The sequence below is a fragment of the Triturus cristatus genome, chromosome 6, assembly GCF_964204655.1.
Source record: "Triturus cristatus chromosome 6, aTriCri1.1, whole genome shotgun sequence".
In the NCBI taxonomy this organism is placed as follows: domain Eukaryota; kingdom Metazoa; phylum Chordata; class Amphibia; order Caudata; family Salamandridae; genus Triturus; species Triturus cristatus.
The window spans coordinates 1777993359-1778014247 of record NC_140589.1 but is presented as its reverse complement, the minus strand read 5'-3'; the positions used below and the strand labels follow the sequence as shown (position 1 = coordinate 1778014247).

Below are 20889 nucleotides of genomic sequence, written 5' to 3'. Positions count from 1 at the left end.
AGGTAGATGTTGAACAATGTCGAGCTGAGGGATGAGCCCTGGGGTACGCCGCAGATGATCTCCGTGGCTTCGGAGCGGAAAGGGGGGAGGCGGACGCTCTGGGTTCTGCTGGAGAGGAAGGAAGTGGTCCAGTCTAGAGCCTTGCCTCGGATCCCAGCGTCATGGAGGCGTGTGCGTAGGGTGCGGTGGCAGACAGTGTCGAAGGTGGCCGACAGGTCCAGGAGGATGAGGGCCACGGTTCCGCCGTTGTCCAGCATGGCCCTGATGTCATCGGTGGCAGAGATGAGGGCAGTTTCGGTGCTGTGGTTGCTGCGGAACCCGGACTGATACGGATCTAGGAAGCTGTTCTCCTCGAGGGAGTGGGTCAGGTGTCTGTTGACGGTCTTCTCGATGACCTTCACCGGGAACGGGAGCAGGGAGATGGGCCTGAAGTTCTTGAGGTCCTTAGGGTCAGCCTTGGGTTTTCTGAGTAAGTCGTTGATCTCTGCATGCTTCCAGCTCTCCGGGAAGGTTGCTGTCTCGAACGAGATGTTGATGGCTTTCCGGGGATGGGGTGCGATGGTGGTGCTGGCTTTGTTGAAGATGTGGTGTGGGCATGGGTCTGACGGAGATCCGGAGTGGATGGTGTTCATGATTTTGATGATGTCATCATCGCTTATGTTGGTCCAGGAGAGCAGGGGATCAGTGCATATGGTGGCCATGGGGACGGAGGTCTCAGTGTCTGTCGGGGCGGTCGTGACGTTGAAGCTGTTGTGGATGTCTGCGATCTTGCGATGGAAGAAGTTGGCAAGGGAGTCGCACAGGTCTTGCGAAGGTGGGATGTCGTTGGTGTTGGAGAGTTCCTTCACGATGTTGAAGAGCTCTTTGCTGTTGTGTTTGTTTTCGTTTAGGCGGTCTTTGAAGGAGGCATTTTTGGCGGATCTGATGAGGTGATGGTGTCTGCGGGTGGCGTTCTTGTGGGCTGCGTAGTTGTCTGGTGTCGGTTCAAGGTGCCATTTCTTCTCTAGTTTTCTGCAAGTTTGCATGGAGGCCTGGAGGACCTCGTGAACCAGATGGCTTTCTTGCTGGTGTGTCTGTTGGAGGGTTTCTTGATCGGGGCGAGGGTGTTGGCGTAGTCGTCGACCCACTGTCTGAGGTTGCGGGCGGCGGTGTCTGGGTCGGTGGGGTCGGCGTGTGGGCTCCGGGCGAGGGTGGTGGTTAGCTGGTCTTCGGTGACTTTGCTCCAGCAGCGGCGAGGGATGTGTTGGGTGCGGTGGTGCGTGGTGGGTTTCCGGAAGGTGAAGTGGATGCAGCAGTGGTCGGTCCAATGGAGTTCGGTGGTGTGGCTGAAGGAGACGTGGGAGCTTGCGGAGAAGATGGGGTCAAGCGTGTGGCCGGCAGAGTGGGTGGGCGTTGTGACGAGCTGTCTGAGTCCGAGGTTGGCGAGGTTGTCGATCAAGGTGGTGGAGCTGGTGTCGTTGTTGTTCTCGAGGTGGAAGTTCAGGTCCCCGAGGAGGATGTAGTCTGTGGAGGCGAGGGCGTGCGTGCTGACGCAGTCGGCGATGGAGTCGCTGAACTGTGGCCGGGGACCGGGGGGTCTGTAGATGAGGGTTCCTCTGAGGGTGGTGTTGGGATCGGTGTTAATCTTGAAGTGCAGGTGTTCGCGGTGCTGAGGGTGTCGTCGGTGTTGGTCGAGACTCAGAGTGTTCCTGTGGATGATGGCGATTCCTGTTCTGTTGGTGCGGTCCCTGTGGGTGATCTTGTAGCCATCAGGGATGGCTATGGCGATGCCTGGTGTAGAGGAGGGGTTCATCCAGGTCTCCGTCAAGAAGGCGACGTCTGGGAAGGTGGAGTCGAGTAGGTCCCAGAGTTCAATGGCGTGTTTGCGGGCGGAGCGGGTGTTGAGAAGGATGCATCTGAGGTGGTTGCATTCTTTCACAGTGTGTGGATTGGCGGGTCGGATGCTGGTGACGCTGCAGTTCCGACAGGAGAAGGGTCCTTGTGTGCGCTTCTGGGCGGCCAGGAAGCAGGTGTGTGATCTCCCGGTGTTGGGTGCGTCGAGGGTGCTGGCATCGTAGCGGTGTCGGGCGCCGTGGCGTTCGCGGGGGCCAGGTGTTCTGGCGCTGGGCGCGGTCCAGGCGTGGACGGGCGCAGGTGGGCTTGCCTTAGGCGCGCCTTCGGCATGCCAGCAGCGCGCCCGCACATCAGCCGCCATATAAGGGGAGGTGGGAGGGAGGAGCAGCTGAGAGGCGGGAGCACGAATGGGCAGCAGTGGGCGGGGCCGCAGGGGCAGGAAAATAGGGGCAAGCAAAAGGGCACCAGCGGGGGCTGGTGAGGGGCACAGAAGGCAAGAGGGACACAGAGACTGCAAGGGGGCAGTAGGAGACACAGCGCACAATGACTAACAATACAAAGCGCACAATGAAGTACAATTACAAGAATGGCACAACTCAGGCACAACTAAGGCAGAGGGGCCAAGAGCCTACGGTGGTAGCAGAGAGCGGGGGGACACGTGCACAAAGGTGGCGCTGTGCAGCGTGGTGGAGCGACCTACCAGGAACAGAGTTAAGGGTCGCTCTCCTCACTGCGCAGCAGCTGCCATATAAGGGGAGGTGGAAGGGAGGAGCAGCTGGGAGGTGGGAGCGGGAGGACGAATGGGCAGCAGGGGGCAGGGCCACAGGGGATGCAGCAGCGGGAAAACGGGCAAAAAACAGGGGCAAGCAAAAGGGCACCAGCGGGGGCAGGTGAGGGGCACAGAAGGCAAGAGGGACACAGACTGCAAGGGGGCAGTAGGAGACAGCGCACAATGACTAACAATACAAAGCGCACAATTAAGTACAATTACAAGATTGGCACAACTCAGGCAGAGGGGCCAAGAGCCTAAGGCGGTAGCAGAGAGCAGGGGGACACGTGCGCAAAGGTGGGGCTGTGCGGCGTGGGGGAGCGACCTACTTGGAACCTCAACTCAAACTAACAACCTTTTGATCTGATCCCTGCAATACCCCTCTAGTTTCTGATCTCTACACAATTGACCCACGGCCACTCACCTAAATCACAAGCAGGCAGAGCACCCTGGATCACTCCTACATCGATGACAAACAGCTCTACCTGTGCATCAACACACAGAAGTCTAACAATGCTGCTGGCCTGCTGACAAAACATTGATTGCTACAAACGTCCTCAAAACCACTGCTCAAAGAGCTACAACACCAACAAAATGTTTCACAACAAACCTCAATGCTGTGGAGGGGAAGGGGTGGAGGGGTAATTTAAACCCCAGATCAGCACCACATCTCAATCTTGATTCTTCCAAGCACTCCTTGTTCCTCCCACGAAAACTAGAAGAATAAATTCCTGGATTTAAGAGCAACCTCTCTTCAACATAAAATATCGACTATGCAGTATATTTTGTTAACCCGCCCTACAGGAAATCACATGAACAAGGGTAGAAGAAAAATAACAGAGAATTTAAAGGTTTCAGCACCCAGCACCTTTCAGAGAGCTAAGTAGCCAGTCTGGAGAAGAATAACTTTTTACTGTCATTACCAAGTTCGTTTTCAAAGTTTGTGCTCATCTGCTAATAAGACAATTACTCCCCGAAATGAGTATTTCAGGCATGTAAGTTCAGACTTACAAAACTTAACTGGCAATTGAAAGTCGGAAGATTGTCATGGGCATAACAACAAAACCTATTGTTAAAGGACTCCTTAATATCCCTGATCTGTGTAAAAACGTCTTAACCGGACTTCACCATGCACAACAAAAACAAAACAAAACGTCATAGATAGTACAAAGCCTGCACACTGTAATGGTATTTCTGAATAACTGCAGTGAACAACAAAGAAGCATACACACATGGTAGGTAATACGTGGAAAGACATGCTAAAAAATGCCATGGAGATATACCCTTAGAGTTGACATATCAGGCCTTGGCAATCGCGTCTAAATCCTAACTAACGCCGTGACATTTATAGAGGATGAGAAGTAAGTAGCATGGCAAATGCTAGAATGATGATAAAAGGAGCATATGTGCACTGTTATGTACAGCTACAGTGACCATGAACACAAAGAGTCCTCAGCCTCTTGAAGTAATTTCTGTGAGTATCTGCTTAGAATACACGTCTCACTAGGAACCTAGTACTGTGCAATGACACAAAAGAGTGCTACAGACAGGTAGCACACTTATGAGTCAATCTAGATGATACAGGCAGATGCTGGATGGAAAAAGATGACAAAAAGGAATGAGGAATGTTATACCTGGCATCTTTCGTGTTTCCCCTTTCTTTTTGCTTTCTGACCTCCTGTTTTTGATGGTATGCTGGACTTCCTTTTTGCTGGTTTAGTGTCTCTGCGCACTTCTTCACAGCTATTCAGTGCTAAGGGGCAAGTCCTCCTACTGTAACTTTTGTAATGATTGTTTTTCCATAAGTAGCATATTTGATTTACTGCTAAGTGCCTAGTAAAGTGCACTGCATGTGCCCAGGGTCTGTAAATCAAATGCTACTAGTGGGCCTGCAGCACTAATTGTGCCACCCAAACAAGTAGCCTTTCAAATGGGTCTCAGACCTGCCAGTGCAGTGTCTGCGAGCGCACTTTTTAACTACCAGGTTCCCTGAGCTCAGAATTGAATAAGACATTGTTTAGTAAAGTATTTTTTTTTATTGTGTGTTTTAAATTGAGTCTTTAAAAAAGTGGGTCTTTTCTTGCTTAACCATCCTGTGTGCCTCTGCCTTCTGTGGACTCGCCACCTGGTTTTAGACTGACGGGGCAGGTTTTTCCATTCACTCCTGACCCACATACAAAGGAAGTTGAGGTGTGGCCTGCATATGCTGATGGGCCATCCTGGGCTATAGTGGTGGGAGGAGTTTCACTGACACCTGAATAGGCTGTGGCTACTCTGCACAATGCTGTCTCCACCCCCTGTAGCATGGCTGGACCAAAGAGTACAGAACTGATTTTGCTGAGCCAGAGTGACTTTCTGAACAAAGATTTCAAAGGGAAAAGGGAGTATAAGGATTAGACCTAAAACTCCAGAACGTTAGAACTCTTTTGGACTAAGGGACCTGCCAAGAAGAGCAGCTGGAAGAGGTGCCAGGAGGAGTACTGCCCCTTTGCTGGGTGTTGCTTTGTTGGGTGTGCCTGCAGTTGCTGCTTCTGCCTTGGGCAGGAAAAGGACTGGACTGAACTTTCTGCCACTTATTGCCCGAGTTTCTCCAATGTTTCGAAGTAGAGCTTAACTCCTGTTGGGAGTCTCAGGAACATCAAAGACTTCCGGTACATCTGCAAACAGCATTGGGAACTGTGTGTTTTGTGCTGCAACAGAAGAAAAATCACTACAATCCTGTCAATTACACTTCTGCTGGCTCCGTGGCCTGAAGGCACTGCAGAGAACATGGCCGTGCTTTGCACCGCAACCCTGATCTCCCTGACATAGCCACCTGACACAATCACTGAGCCACTGCTTGCACCGTGACCTGTGCGCACTGCACCTCGTATTGCCTCGCTTCACAGACGATTATGCTCTACACCGACACAGACACTGCTGCTGCCTGTTGACACAGCTTCAGAGGTATACAAAACATCATCTCGTCCCACACCGCAGCCCTGGTCCATCGACGACATCGATTCCAGCATCGTCAATAGATGCCGCTGCTTGTACTGCAACCTGTGGGCCCCGCGCATGACCAATCGCCCTACTTCGCATCCCCACCTTTGGGTCTACAGACGCCAGCGCTTCAGCAACGATGACGACGCTGCCTGCACTCTGGCTTGTGGACGCCGCATGTTGCATCGCCCTGCTTCACATCGCTGCTCTGGTCTTACCGGGGACGCCGCATGACTAATCGCCCTACTTCGCATCCCCACCTTTGGGTCTACAGACGCCAGCGCTTCAGCAACGATGACGACGCTGCCTGCACTCTGGCTTGTGGACGCCGCATGTTGCATCGCCCTGCTTCACATCGCTGCTCTGGTCTTACCGGGGACGCCGGAGGCCGTCCCAAAGCTGCTGCCGGCACCGGGACCTGTGGGCACCGCACATCGTATCGCCCTGCTTTGCTTCGCAGCACTGCCATCGATGCCAGTGCTTCTGACTTCAACCTCACTGAGTTCAATCTGCAATGCGTGTGACTTCAAGGGCCCGACGACTCCTGCATCGGGCTCTGTGAACCAATGCCTACCAATGCCTCTGCGGAGCTCATTGCAAGGTCCATGATGCCCAGTATTTCCAAGGTACTGCTTGTAGGTCTTCCCTACACCGTAGCTGGCCCATGACCTCACAGTCGGTCTGAACTGTTGGATTTGTTTGTTGACGACAGTGTGATAGAGCGGGACAGAGCTATTAACTTCAAAGAACTGCATTTTAAATCTATTCTTGCAATATTCATATCTGTAGTACTGTATGTTGGATTTTTATCATTTTGGTCTTGTTTTACACAGATAAATATTGGCTATTATTATAAAACTGGTGTGGTGTCCTTTTATAGTGTTTTCACTGTATTACTGTGTGTTATGTACAAATGCTTTACACGTTGCCTCTGAGATAAGCCTGATTGCTTGTTTCAAGCTACCAAGGGGGTGAGCAGGGGTTATTTTAGAAGTGTAAATCCCCTTACCCTGACTACAAGGAAGGGTCCCTGCTTGAACAGGGTACAAACCTGTCAACTAAAGACCCCTATTTCTAACATGAGGTTGAGAGTCAGGTGGTTATACCGGGCAGTACTTGATCGGTCCTCGATATGTGAAGATCAGTGGCAAATGATGCCAGATGAGGTTGTTGCTCTATTTTCCATGCTGCATAGTACACACAAAATTACATATTATCCAAGCAGCACACTGAATGACTTGTTCTATGGTGGTTACAAATAACACATATGTGAGTTTACAAATAGTTAATAAGAAGTTCTTCTGCGGAATGTCAGGTTTAAAGAATTGGTATGTTGAGGAATACCAGACTCTGCTGTTATTCTTTTCAGTGAGAAAGAGGAGGGTTTTGTAGGAAGCCAAGTATTACTTTTGAAGGTTGGAAAGGTGTTCCAGAGGTGGGTGGGAGACAGTAGTAGGTTATCAGACAAAGTTCTTTTTTTTATGTACTTATGGGAGTTAGCCTGAAAGATGTAGTGAGAGAGTACGAGGGAACCTGAGCGCTTCACAAGAGAATGGGGAAGGGCATTTTGAGTGGCTCCCAGAGGTTTTCTTCACACAGCTTAGATGAGCTTATGGGAGGAGAGCTCACGGGGAAGGACAGCCAAACACAACACACCTGTCCACAGACAACAATGAAATGAAGTTTACATCAATGATTGACATCACAGATACTTGGAACCACGTAATTGATAGCTGCTTATCAATAACTCCACATACTTGATTGAGCAACACACTAAGTCATAAACATTGCACAAGAACTGAAGATGCTGTGTGAAAAATGCTACAAATTGGAAGAGAAATCAACTACCTCTGCTTTTCCACAAATGCAACATTTGCCAGATGGCAACAGCGGGCAAATCACACAATTATCCCGATGCTTCGAGTCTGCTTAATGTTAATGTTACTTCTAACGGTGATGGAAAACCTCTGTGAGGAAGGATAATCTGGCTAATACGACAAGCTATTGTCGGTTTCCCTTTTAAAGGATCTGTAATGATCAGCCGCAGTGTAATGCATGCGCTCATGGTTACCACGGCGCTCATAACAGTTCCCACCAAATGACTCCAGCAATAACAAAGGCGATCATAGGCACGGGAATGCTGCTTAGGAGAGAAAATCATGATGTGCATTATATGTATACAGAGGTCGTGCTGTCAAATTACCAAACACATCAGCTGGTAGTGTTGGTCTTGCAAGCAACCAAGGAAAAAAAACAACAACACATCCTTCCTACAAATGCTGCCCCTGAACAAAGGTTTCAATAGGGCAAACGTTAACCTCTGTGGTTTAGTGGTGCCGTGCTCCATGGGTCAGTGTCCTGCTCCTGCAGGCATGGACACGGAAACCCTGAACGCCTAGGCTCTTTGTCAACATGAGCCTAACGTAGGAAGCCACTTACAATATCACACTTTGCAAGCATGGTGACTTTCAGCGATGCTTAAAAACAGGCATCACAAATGCCGGATAGTTTGGTACCTAAGTATAAAGGTTTAATTTTGAAAGCCTTCCACATTTTGTACACCACGTGGGCATCCAGGCCTCCATTAACCCCTTAATCAATGTCCAAAGGGCCGTTTTATTAAACTCTTACAAAGATGCCACTGGTCACTTTGCTCACTATGGCCGTTTGTAAGGCAATTATGTACGGCCTCACCAACATTAGCTTCTAATTTACTAAGCCTTATTGTTATGCGTTAGTGCTGATGCGTAAATGAGAACACAACACAATAAAATTCACAACCAATTTGAAAAATTGAGAAATCTTTAGTAAGCAAAAAAGAAACCAGAACATCAAAATAGGTTATGGGGGCCTGGAGATAGGAATCATTAAGGTTTTAAGGGAAAAAGCACCAAGAAATATTCAAGCACTTTGGAAAAACAACAGATCGGGTTGGACCATGACCAACGCCTAATTTCAGGCCAACCAAGATGGAGCTGAGGTCCGATCCACAAAGCGGGCGAGTCCGGTCAACGGTTGCACCTTCAGACTTGGGGCCTAATTTAAATGTTTGCAGAGAGGGCACTCCGTCTCAATAGCGGCAATGTTCCCTCCCTGCCAACATAGTGGTCTGCGTGCCCGATTTAAATGCAGGCAGTCCATAGTCGTTCCACAGCGGCGACTACTCTTTCACTGCCATAGCCAAACATCTCTGATGGCCTGACAGAGTAAGGGCCGTCGGAGAATTGGCTACATGTCTGTCCACCCAATTAGAATGGGTGGACATACAGCCATTTTTTACTGCCCGTCACCACCAAGCAAACCCTGGCAATGGTTAAAACTGAATGGTCCATGAGGGTCCTGGGGATGAACAGAAGCATCCCTGCTTGACATCGCCATATCAAAAGAGACAGTACTAAAGCTGCCTTTGTTCTGCCACTTGTTGCTATCTACTTCAAGTGTCACTGCAGTGCATTTATATTGCAGCCTAGCCAAAGTACAATGGTGCTGCTAACACACGCTACAGCCCACATATGTCATTTAACTTTCCATGCTAAAGTTAAACTAAAGGCAACATTTACAACAGACTTATAGGGAAGTTAAATGGGCCAAATAGGGAGTCCCAATAAAAAGTACATATTTCAGAGTGGAAGCACTTGCACTCTATTAATGTTTAGCTGTGTTAAAATGTGTGAGTCATAAATCCAGCATGAGAGGGTCCAGAAAAAGGAACAAAATCTGGGGTGACCATGCAGAAAAAAGCGAATTTGCTACAGTTGCCAGTATCATTCTGCATAGCATGGTAGTATGGACCTCCCCCGTAAGGCATGGCCTTGAGAATTCAATTAGAGCCCAGGCACCCAGAAGGGATTGTAATGTAGTTCCTATTTCCCTTATAGGCTCTGCGCATTGGAATAATATACACTATAGTTTTTGCATAGGACTAAGGTCAGTATGCTCCTATCGAGTACATTAAACTTAATTACTTTGTGTGTGGCAGCTAACTCAGAGGTCACTAGAAACTTTTCGAATGAACAAGAAGGGATTAGTTTCTGACAACCACATAAACATGACAACTTCGTTTCCCTTAGAATCGGAACGCGTTACACTCAGTCAATCGTGCATGCTTAGTTTCTTCAGAGTCACACAGAAATAGATAGACGGGCGTTTCAATAAAAGAAATTTATTGAACAGTCTTGTTTCTCGTGTAAGAGATATGAGCTGTTACAATCATTAGACAGTAAACAAGATATAATACGCACAGCGTAAGCAGTAAGAAAAATAATACTGCAATAGCATTGTCTTTTAGCTATGACATATTTATATATACATACATAAATAACACAGGCTAAAAAGTGAATACTCGTCTGATTCTTCTAAATAATTCTACCCCAGTGTACTTAACCTAAGTGTAGTAAAAGGTAAGAAGAAGGTGCTGTTTTCTGTAGTATGATATATACTAAGTTTGTATGCCAAGAGTCCGTCTAGGTTCTTGTCAGCTCCATACCTTAGAATGAGAGAGGTGGGAATCTCTTTCCGGGTCTCAAACTCTAACACCCCGCGAAGGGAGTCAGAACACTGGAAGCTGGATTCTCTGCGAGCGTCTGGTCAGTGCGTCAGACCGGGATATGGTCTCTTCCGAACTTGCCGTGGCGAACCTTGCAGTCAAGTCGTACCGAGCCGTGCCGTGGTTTACCATGGTAAGGGAAGGTATATTTATACCTGGATACCTGAAAGGTGCTTAGGAATGCTAGCATTGACGTAAAGTTGGGCAGAGGAAGACGTCATGGATGAACCCCTAAGGAATAGTAGTTCATGCATTATAGATGAGTTCTTGGAGAAATCAATAATCCTAGCTAGGGAAATTCCCGATGGCTTAAGGGTCTGGTTTCTAAGAACTCGTTACGTGGGATGGACGGATGTAGGTGACCATACCTGTATTTGGATAGCATGGCTAAAGCCTAAATAAGGACTGGGAGTTCATGCCTAAATAAGGGCAAAGCGAATTGTGCCTATATAAGGACATGATTCAGGGAAACCTATGTACGGGTATCTAAATCGAAACACAACACCCACTCCTTTGACGAATGATCAATATTACTAAATGCTAAACATATACAATTGAGTATCACATGTTCACTAAAAACATTTGTAAAAGAATTCTAAAAGAATTTGTATGTTAAAAAGCTTTGTTAGACATGAAATGCAAAGGTGCTGTACATATGAAAACAATGTTTCATTCTAAGCATATATTTACAGTGAATGCTAAGTGAATGAACCGAAACATATACACATATGTAATGAAATGGTCTAGCTGTACAGAAAGGAAAAAGCGTTCAGAGCCATTTCATGTCATGATTACATAAATGCGAAAAAAGGTGACAATGTGTCCATGGAAGTGTTTTCACAGAAGTCTGCTCTCTATGAATAGTTCTACTGTAAGCAGTTGTATAGCCATAAAAGAAAAAGTTAATATTCACAAAAAGGTGATCGTAGGAAAGTTCCAAATTTAGTCTTTTGTTTTGAAAAAAAAAGGAAAAATTGAAGGCCGAATTTATAGATTACATGGTACACTGTGAGCCAAATCAAAAGTTATTTGAAGATGCTGGAGAAAACATGAAATCCTCTAATCCTGTAGACAAAAAATCGTCTACCGTTGAAGGTGATAGGTCGATTACCTCGTTTAGAAGACTAGCTGCACATAGATGTGATGCATCGTCAGTAGCAGTATTCGTTGCCGATATTACCTGTGTGCCTGTTGATCCATCTCGTACCTCAGCAGTAGCATGTTGCGTCTGTGAGATCTCAATGAATGCCATCATCAGAATCCGTAGCCTCTGGGGACAACACGTAGCATGGGCCGTTATCGGGTCCAGCAGAGTATCAATATCCGTTGGCACGACTGATGGGAGTGTTAGACAGATGTCTAGCACGCATTCTTCACCGCAAAGCAGGCAGCGTAGAACAGGTAAGATGCAATCTTGCCAGATTGGTCTGAACGACAGAAACCATGTGATATTTAGTTCTCGTAGACGAGGTAAACCCAATAGTTGTACTATGCGCTCACAACACTTCCTTTCCAGGAGAGCATTCTCCAAGGTGCTGGGAGTGACGCTGGTGGAGTGGCTCATAAAAACAGGATTCCTGCAACGAGTGCTAGAATTAGCGGCAGACCACCAAACACCGAGTGCATGAAGTTTGGAATGATTCCGAGGACTGCTTGAAAAGGTGTTAACAGTCCCGAACATATGGTCTTAAATACATGCACAATACCGCTCGTATCAGACATGTTTAAGATACGTCCCAACACTTCTGTGAAATGTGTAGGGCAATTTGTCCTTAACAGAGCCTGTATCTCAGCCAAAGTCCTTGCGACTTGTAGATCATAGGTTTCTTTGGCTGAGGTCAAAGGCACGGTTTGTTGTAAAAGAATGGCTTTTATTCTGCTTAAAGTAACAATTCGTATAGAAGAGATGTTCAGTGAAGGCCACAAAGGCGACTCCCTGACTGTGTGTATTTGGGGGAACAAGACTTGCATACAGCAAGTGACCCTGGAAGTAACCGTTACTAGATATGGGATACCTGGCAAAATGCCACAACAGCTCTGATCATTCAACATGAGGTAACTCCCATTTGAAAGTTGTCCAAACGTTGGATTAATCACAGCGGCCGGTGAACTTTGCAGGTGGCAGTATAAATTTGCAGTGGAACCGCTACAGGCCCCGTGTAAACTAATATCCTGGCATATTAGTGAACAGCTTAGTGCATTTTCACAGTGTGTACCGTTAATAAACACTTCACGTCCCCCACTCCAACATCTGTGTGTAAGGTAAATCCCAGGATGTCCTGATGTATTCTTTACCCAACCTTTCATATATGCCTACTGGCATGTGTTTAAGGCAATACTGAAAACGGAAAGTTGTAACTGGCAGAGTTATTTTGCCAAGTATGATCCATTCTGTAGCTGGTTTTTCCTGCAACTTTAAATGGCAATTTTTTCAGTTTTTCAATGCTCAGCACTGTATACTTTGCTCCCCTTTGTGCCAGTTCGATCTGTTTATCAGTGAGATTGTAATCAGAAAACAGAGAAGAAGTGTTGATGAAACGCCAAGACACATAGCCTGCACGCACGTTTTGTAGCGTCCAGCTTAATAACAGAATAGAACGTAATTGAGACTGGCCATGACGCAACAGGAACAAATCTTGTTCCACAATGTCTATAGCAGAGGATACAATGTTGCCCAATGAATATATCCTGGATGACAGAGTCGTTAACCCACTGTCGACCACAGCGAGAGATTTCTCTAAATTATTTTCGATCAATTTCTCGTATCCTTTCTGCAGCACCTGCTTGGGTAACCTTCCATATTTCATAATAAGCAGTATAGATGCCGGCATATATGAAACGTTTTTGACGCGGCTTTCTTGGACCTAGCAAGAATTCCCTAAGGTCTGCGTCTTAAGTAAGATAAGTGTTGTTTCACATCCTCTAGTGTAGATGTCTGAAGCCAATCAAGGCATAGTTTTCCCACACTGTATGTTGTTACTACCCCTGGGTGCTGTCTTTGAACATATCCTGGGTCTGGCCTATTGATTGTTAAACCTTGTATCTTGTTCAGGAATCTTTCTTGACAGATGTGTGTGTCTGTGGGCCAGAGCAACCATTTTTCCCATTCAGGATCTGATCTGTTGTTTTGTAAAATAGAATATACGTCGACCACCCCCTGTGTAGTGCTATTACTTGCAGGTGTAGGTATGGATGGTGTGTTCATGTCTTTGATCTTGGCTAACCCAAGGCAAGACGTTTGTTGGACAGTGTCATTCAAAAATATTATATGCTGTGGGATGATGCAGGCTCTAAACAAAGCTTCTATCCCCTGTACTTGCCAATCTTTTGTACCCCAGACAGATTTTGTGTCAATTGTGTTTTTCCCAAAACTCAAAACCCTGTCTAGACAGTTGGGCAATAAAGGCTGCAGAATAAATCTGTTTTGCATTAGTTAACATATTTTCCGTTCCTATTTTGTTCACATTTTTAAAGTAAAACGTTTCTGGATAGGATGTATTGCACCCTGAAAAATATGGAAGCTTCATTTCAAACGTTTTTGAGCTACCCTTGGTGGTGTAGGACAATGTTCCCATTGGTTATACATAAATACATTTCTAGGTGTTGCAGATTTATGCAAGAAATGAAGACCATAGTGGTTAGAACAAAAAAGCTGTCCATAGTCAGTTGAACCCTCTAAGTATTCATGGTTAGAGAATGCAGCAGACCTTTCTAGATCAGACATCATGTTATTAACAGTCTCAAAGTCCCAATCATCAGAATAGGTACTAGAGGTAATAAAGTTACTTAATGATATCTTAAATAAGTGTGGACTCTTCAAAAGTTCCGACGGACCGAATATATCATAATCCGTTTTGTCCCAAACTATACCATCTTGTATAGGAACGGCTGTGATGTTCATTGCTGACAAGTCTCTTACTTCATGATGGGATGATTTGTGTGGTTTCAAAAATAAGTTCACATTTTTACTTTCTGTGTCCAAGTGAATATATCTTCCACTTATCAGCATACTCAGAGTCATTACTAAGGCTAGCCAAAACAGAAAGAAAAATATTCCCGAAATAATCCATAGTTCAATCCATGGTGAAACCAGATAAGTCTTTCTCACGTGATGAAAGAAGTCTTGTGCTTGTTCTTTGAAAGTTCTTTTGGCGGGTGTCGTTTCAGGTTCGCTGGGATCCTCAGAAAACGTATCAAAGTTAATGAAATAGCCAGAGGCAGTTCTGTCAATGGTTGAAATTGCATCAGGATTAGTTGAAATCGCTGGAACCAGTGGATCACTTGCTACGTTGATGTAGACTGGTGTATCAGGATGAACTGTTATTTGGGTTTCAAGAGGAACGAGGTCCATAGCATTGTTGCTTAGTCCTTCATTTCTTACTGTTGGATTCTCAATGGTGAGGAGTCTTTCAGTTTGAACCTCTTGGATAGTAGCTAGTGGAGTGTGTATGATACTTGGTCGGAGTCCACAAGGCCTACTGCTTAGTATTGGCCACATAGTGTGGTTTGATGAGGTCGATAGACACAAATCTTTTCTCCTTTTTACCAGCAAGGGGCGGCAGAAGTACTGTTCTTGATCCGTGGATTGCTAGGACAGGTGCCGGTTGTCTGTAAGAAGGCCCAAATTCCTTCTTGTCTGCGATGTTGTCTCTGACTAGATCCCTAAGCTTTGGGATCCAGACAGGCCTTGCTGGGATGGCTGGATTATCCCCAGTGGTGGTTTGCTTCAGGAACACATTGCTTTGTTTCGATCTTAGTTCATTTAAGTCCTGTAAAACAGCCAAACGATCTTTGATATCAAATAGTTTATTTTCCACCACTGTGCCTTTACATTCGAGATCAGGAACCCACATTCTTGTCCCAAATAGGACCTAATATGGAGTGACCCCCCCCTAGAGAACTTCTTGGCAAATTGTTTAATGAGCTTTGGACCCCATAAAGATGTTTGACCCATCCATCACCCAAACCCAATACCCTAGCCGTTATAGACCGCTTTATGTCCCGGTTTTTCCTTTCCACAACAGAATTTCCCTCAGGATGGAATGGAGAGGAGTACCGCAATGTAACGCCCAAATTGGCCATGGCTTCTTTGTAAGCCCGAGCGCTAAACGCAGGGCCCTGGTCAGAGTGTAGTGTGCCAATTGCGTATGTGCCGATAAAGACTTGCAAATCTTTTATAACAGTTCGAGCGTTAGCTGAGGCCACATCCATAGGAACCTTGAGCACGAATCCACTGCGACCATGATATATTTATAGCTACCATCCCTTTGCAAGGGACCGCAGTGATCCAGGTAACCACAAGCTAATGGTTTATCTGAAATTAACAGGGGTGTCTGCGCAGGACGTTTCACTGGAGAGACTTTAATCTTTTGGCATATTTCACATTCCAAATCATAGTTTTAGGTCTGTTTCCTAATGCCGGGCCACCAATATCTCTGTTTTAAAAACAATACTGTGGCGGAAACACCTGCATGGGAAGAGGCTATCCCTTCATGTGCTGCTAGGATTAGTCCTAATCTACGTTCCATGTTTGGAATGATCCTATCCCCCACTTCAGGCATTCGAGCAAACGGAGCACTGTTTGCATCAATTATATACGAGTAGAATTTTTTTAGGTAATGCTGCACCACTGCCTTTGTTTGAAGCATTGACAGCCAACAATATCTCACTGTCTATTTTCGTTTTAGGACGAGTGATAGCAGCTACAGAAGCCGTTTGCACAGCCCACTTTGCGGCTTCGTCAGCCAATGAATTCCCTGCAATGTGAACACCATCACGTTGATGACTCAGCGTGTGTATCACATGAGTGTTTTGTAGTCCGTTTCGCAACTGAATTACTTGTTCCCAAAGCGTTTTATGCTTGATTGTGCCACCTTTTGCATCTTTGAAACCATTTTGAAGCCAATTCTGTAAATATTCATTACATGATTGAACACAGTAAAAAGAATCGCACACTATAAGTGTGGGGAATTCGCGATCCATATTTTCAAGTGCCAATCTGAATGCCTGTAGTTCAGCTCGCTGAGCTGTATAATCTCCTAGAGATTGTGTTTTAGTGACCATTGGTCGGAATTTACCATAGCGTATACGACCTTTAACGATCGCGCATGCTGCACTGTAAGCTTGCTTACTTCCCGTAGCGGGTTGTGCTGATCCGTCAGTATAAATTATAAATTCATGCTGGTCAAGAGGGAGAATCTCAATAGGCAGAGGACATTCGTGTTCGTATTGCAGGAATGCTTGTGTTTTTAAATTAGGATCAAAAACATAGTCAACATCTGTTGCAGCAAGAGAATTAACCCATTGTATCCATCTTGGATGTAAAGCTTTTGCATTTGGAATTCTCACTTTTGTAACTGCCTCTAAGGCTGGTACCGGAGTCACGACAATAACGCGTTTGCCCTGACCTAGAGCTCTTTCTTTTGTTACTGCGGTCTGAACTGCTGTCAGAATGATTTCTGTTGAAGTGAAGCGTATTTCCGCTTGTGTATGTGATTTGTATGCAATTGGTATTTTTTCACCTTCATTAAAAGTTAAGTAGGTGAATCCACATTGACCTGAAATTATTCGGATCACTAAATTGCGTGTATTTACGATTGTTTGTAAGTGATTTGTTGCTAACATATCAGCTTGAAGTGAACACAGGATTTCTGTGTGTACCTGTGTCCAATCTTTGCTTTTGAAATCAGGTTTGATTAATTCGTAGAGAGATTTAACCCTTTCTGCGTAATTTAGAATGCAAGTTCTTCCAAAATTCAGGAAACCTAGAATCGACTAAGTTTTTCAGCGTTTTTGGAGGTTGGAGCAGCGCACACTTTTCTAAAAAGTTAGCTGCCAGGCTTTTTCCTTCACTTGAAAGCTCATATCCTAGGAAAAGGACATTGAGATGGGCAATTCTTGATTTTTTTACATTGAATTTGTAGCTCTCAGAGGCGAAGCCCAGGATAATGGTGTTCACCCTGTTCAAGTGCCTATCCAGGTCATCGTCTGTCAGATAGATATCATAGACATATGACAATGCCTCGTCATCATAAATTTGTAGTAACTCTGTTACTCTTGCTGAGAATAGCCCCAGGCTGTTCTTGAACCCTTGAGGGAGTCGACAAAAGTGACGTTGAGTCCCCATTATTCAGAAAGCGGTCATGTACCTACTTTCAGGTGCTATGTTTTGACAAAAGAAACCATTTGAAATATCCAATGTGGTTTTATATTTTTACGCACAATGTTATTCATTAATGCTGTACTGTGTGCATTTTGTACTGCAAAAGTTTTAGAACAAGTGTTCAGGTGTCTGTAATCCAAAACTAGACTATATGTGTTGTCTGGTTTGGAAACAAGAAACAAAGGATTGTTCATTGACGAGGTGCATGTTTCAATCACCCCTTGGTAATCAAGTTGATCTAAGATCTCCCTGACCTGTTTTTTTTAGCTTCTTGCTTAATTGGGTACTGTCTTTGTGCAGTAGGTTGACATTTTAATTGGATTTTATGGTGAGGCGAGTCCTCATCCCATCCTACATGATTTTTGTATAATGCTGGAGCCTGGGCAACTGTCCATTTCCTGGCATAAGTATATTTTAAATGTATAGGAATATGGTTGGAGAAGGCTGGCATAATGATGTCTTCATCATGTGGGCACTCCCTGACACATTTTGGTGGCCAGTCTTGTTCTGCTGGAAGTAGGTCATAACCCCTTGAAAGTTTTTCCCAAAAGAGTGCTTTCATTTTTCTTGGTATGTCTCCCTCCATCCGGAGTGTTATTTCATATAACTTTTGTGGAGAATTAACCCTGGTGTCCACAGTCTCAACTGTGATGTACTCATTTAAGTCCACTATCTCCAGAAGTTCCTTCAGGTTCTGGCGAGCTATTGTTACTTCTGCTGCACTGTCCAGCATTGTCTGAGCCCATTCTCTGTTCTTGTGTTGTGTTCTCAGAATTCTCGGCATGTCTGATCTTCAGACCTGCCACCTTTTTCTTAGTGAATTGAGGTTTTGGTTTGTTTTCCCGAACGTGTTGATCGTCTCTGGACTTCACGTGTTCTTCTTTGTGATCTGACCGTCCTCTTCTTTCAGATGTCTGCGAAGATGTCTGAAAGATACGAAAGGAACGTGTATCAGTATCTTGATACCTGTCAGGTTTTTTCAAATTATCCCTATTCCTGAGGTTATACCTCCTGTCAGAGGGCTCCTTTTGAGGAGACCTACCTCGGGATTGTCAACGTTTCTCTTTTGAAGGTTGTTTGTTGTTCTCCCACTTCTTTTTAGAAGATGTAGGGTTGTGTTTAATCGAGTTCTTTTCAGGACCCTCAGACAGTTGTGGTTTAACTGTGTAATTGTATTAATACTTGTATTTGATTAAGTAATTCCTTATCTGACATTGCTTCAATATCAGGATGAGGTATGTAGCCGGATAAAATCGGCCATGTTGCTCCTGGTCTACCTAGTGGACCGAGCCTGGTAATGTGATTGAAGTGTTTTAGGGCGCCTTTAAACCAGAGTTGATGCTCCTGGTATGTGAGTGGAATTTCAATATCCTCGGAGGGAATGTATTCCTCAGGTGGTTCATCTTCTTTGAAGAAGTGAAACACATGTGTTACTGGATTTGATTCTGGGAAAGTAATCCATGAATAGAATACCTCTATCTGAAAAGATTCATGTGCCTCTATCACAAAAACTGCTCTACCACCTCTTGGTGTTAGGCCATGTTTTATAAGTTTTAGAGTGGTGGCTCTCCTTAAGTTTGGTGGGTTGTTTATAGCACCCACATCGGTTTCATTTAAACCTGCAGTATTAAAAGCTGTTGCGACTTGGTCAGCCGCAGCTTCACCATTATTATCCCCGTTTTGGGACATTGTTTTTTGAAAATGTAGAACAGGTTTCAAGGAAACAAAGATAAGGTGCAAGTTATTTTGGAACACTGTATCCTTCAACGTTGAACAAACCAAACAGCTAATACATAAGATTCTTGTCCTACTCAGCTATGGCGGATATTATCCCTACCCACTCCAGACGTCTTATGGAGAATTATGAGTAGGGGTCTCTGAGAAAAGCACGACTGAGTTACTTCAGTATCTAGTGTTAAATTAGTGCCTTACCAAATGTTTGGCGCCTTGTAGTGTAGTTCCTATTTCCCTTATAGGCTCTGCGCATTGGAATAATATACACTATAGTTTTTCCATAGGACTATGGTCAGTATGCTCCTATCGAGTACATTAAACTTACTTCGTGTGTGCCAGCTAACTCAGAGATCACTAGAAACATCTTGAATGAACAAGGGATTAGTTCCTGACAACCGCATAAACATGATAACTTTGTTTCCCTTCGAATCGGAACGCGTCTCAGAATCGTGGAAACAATAGATAACAGTTTCACTCAGTCAATCGTGCATGTTTAGTTTCACAGAAATAGATAGACGGCCGTTTCAATAAAAGGGATTTATTGAACAGTCTTGTTTCTCGTGTAAGAGATATGAGCTGTTACAATCATAAGACAGTAAACAAGATATAATACGCACAGCGTAAGCAGTAAAAAGAAATAATACTGCAATAGCACTGTCTTTTAGCTATAACATTTATATATACATAAATAACACAGGCTAAAAAGTGAATACTCGTCTGATGCTTCTAAATAATTCTACCCCAGTGTACCTAAGTATAGTACAAGGTATGAAGTAGGTGCTGTTTTCTATAGTATGATATATACTAAGTTTGTATGCCCATAGTCCCTCTAGGTTCTTGTCAGCTCCATACCTTAGAATGAGAGAGGTGGGACTCTCTTTCCGGGTCTCAAACTCTAACACTCCGCGAAGGGAGTCAAAACACTGGAAGCTGGATTCTCTGCGAGCAGGGATGACAGCGACTGATCAGTGCGTCAGACCGGGATATGGTCTCTTCCGAACTTGCCGTGGCGAACCGTGCAGTCAAGTCGTGCCGAGCCGTGGTTTGCCATGGTAAGGGAAGGTATATTTATACCTGGAAGGTGCTTAGGAATGCTAGCATTGACGTAAAGTCGGGCAGAGGAAGACATCATGGATGAACCCCTAAGGAATAGTAGTTCATGCATAATAGAGGAGTTCTTGGAGAAATCAATAATCCTAGCTAGGGAAAGTCCCGATGGCTTAAGGGTCTGGTAGGTGACCATGCCTGTATTTGGATAGCATGGCTAATGCCTAAATAAGGACTGAGAGTTCATGCCTAAATAAGGGCAATGCGAATTGTGCCTATATAAGGATATGATTCAGGGAAACCTATGTACGGGTATCTAAATCAAAACACAACAGGATGCTGAAAAAGGTGTACAGCTGAAAAACATGGAAAGCAGGGGACGAGACAGTTCTTTAACTGTCGTATAAAAGATGCAAAAGAAAAAAAGCCCAAGACTTTAAATATCATGGCCTTTAATGTACGCATCAATGCTCTATTCGAACTCTTGGTCTAGTAAGGAATGTTAATGATCTCTATTTCAGACTAGTCTGCCTCCAGGTAGATTTAAGGCAGTGTGGTAGTGGTTCGGATGACTTCCCAGGTGTGCCAGAGAATCTCCCAGACCAACAATCAACTGGACCCCATCTAGAATACGCAATTTTGCCAAAGGAAAGTGGATGGGATTACTGGAATTTGTGCTGCACCATTCCAAAGGGTGCAGAATGGAATGGCCAGACTAATCCTCATCCTTAGACTAAAAAAAAAAAACTTGCCCATATCACAACTACCTTAGCCTCACTACACTTTCTCAATATGTGTTGAAGACTTTATGTACAG

General features: G+C 45.0%; 1 protein-coding gene across 2 annotated transcripts in view; it reads right to left on the bottom strand.

The window, feature by feature from the left end:
* Positions 1 to 20889, bottom strand: part of NCOA1 (nuclear receptor coactivator 1) — a 1112411-nt gene that overhangs the window by 1031773 nt on the left and 59749 nt on the right. The gene's annotated exons all lie outside the window — the stretch shown is intronic.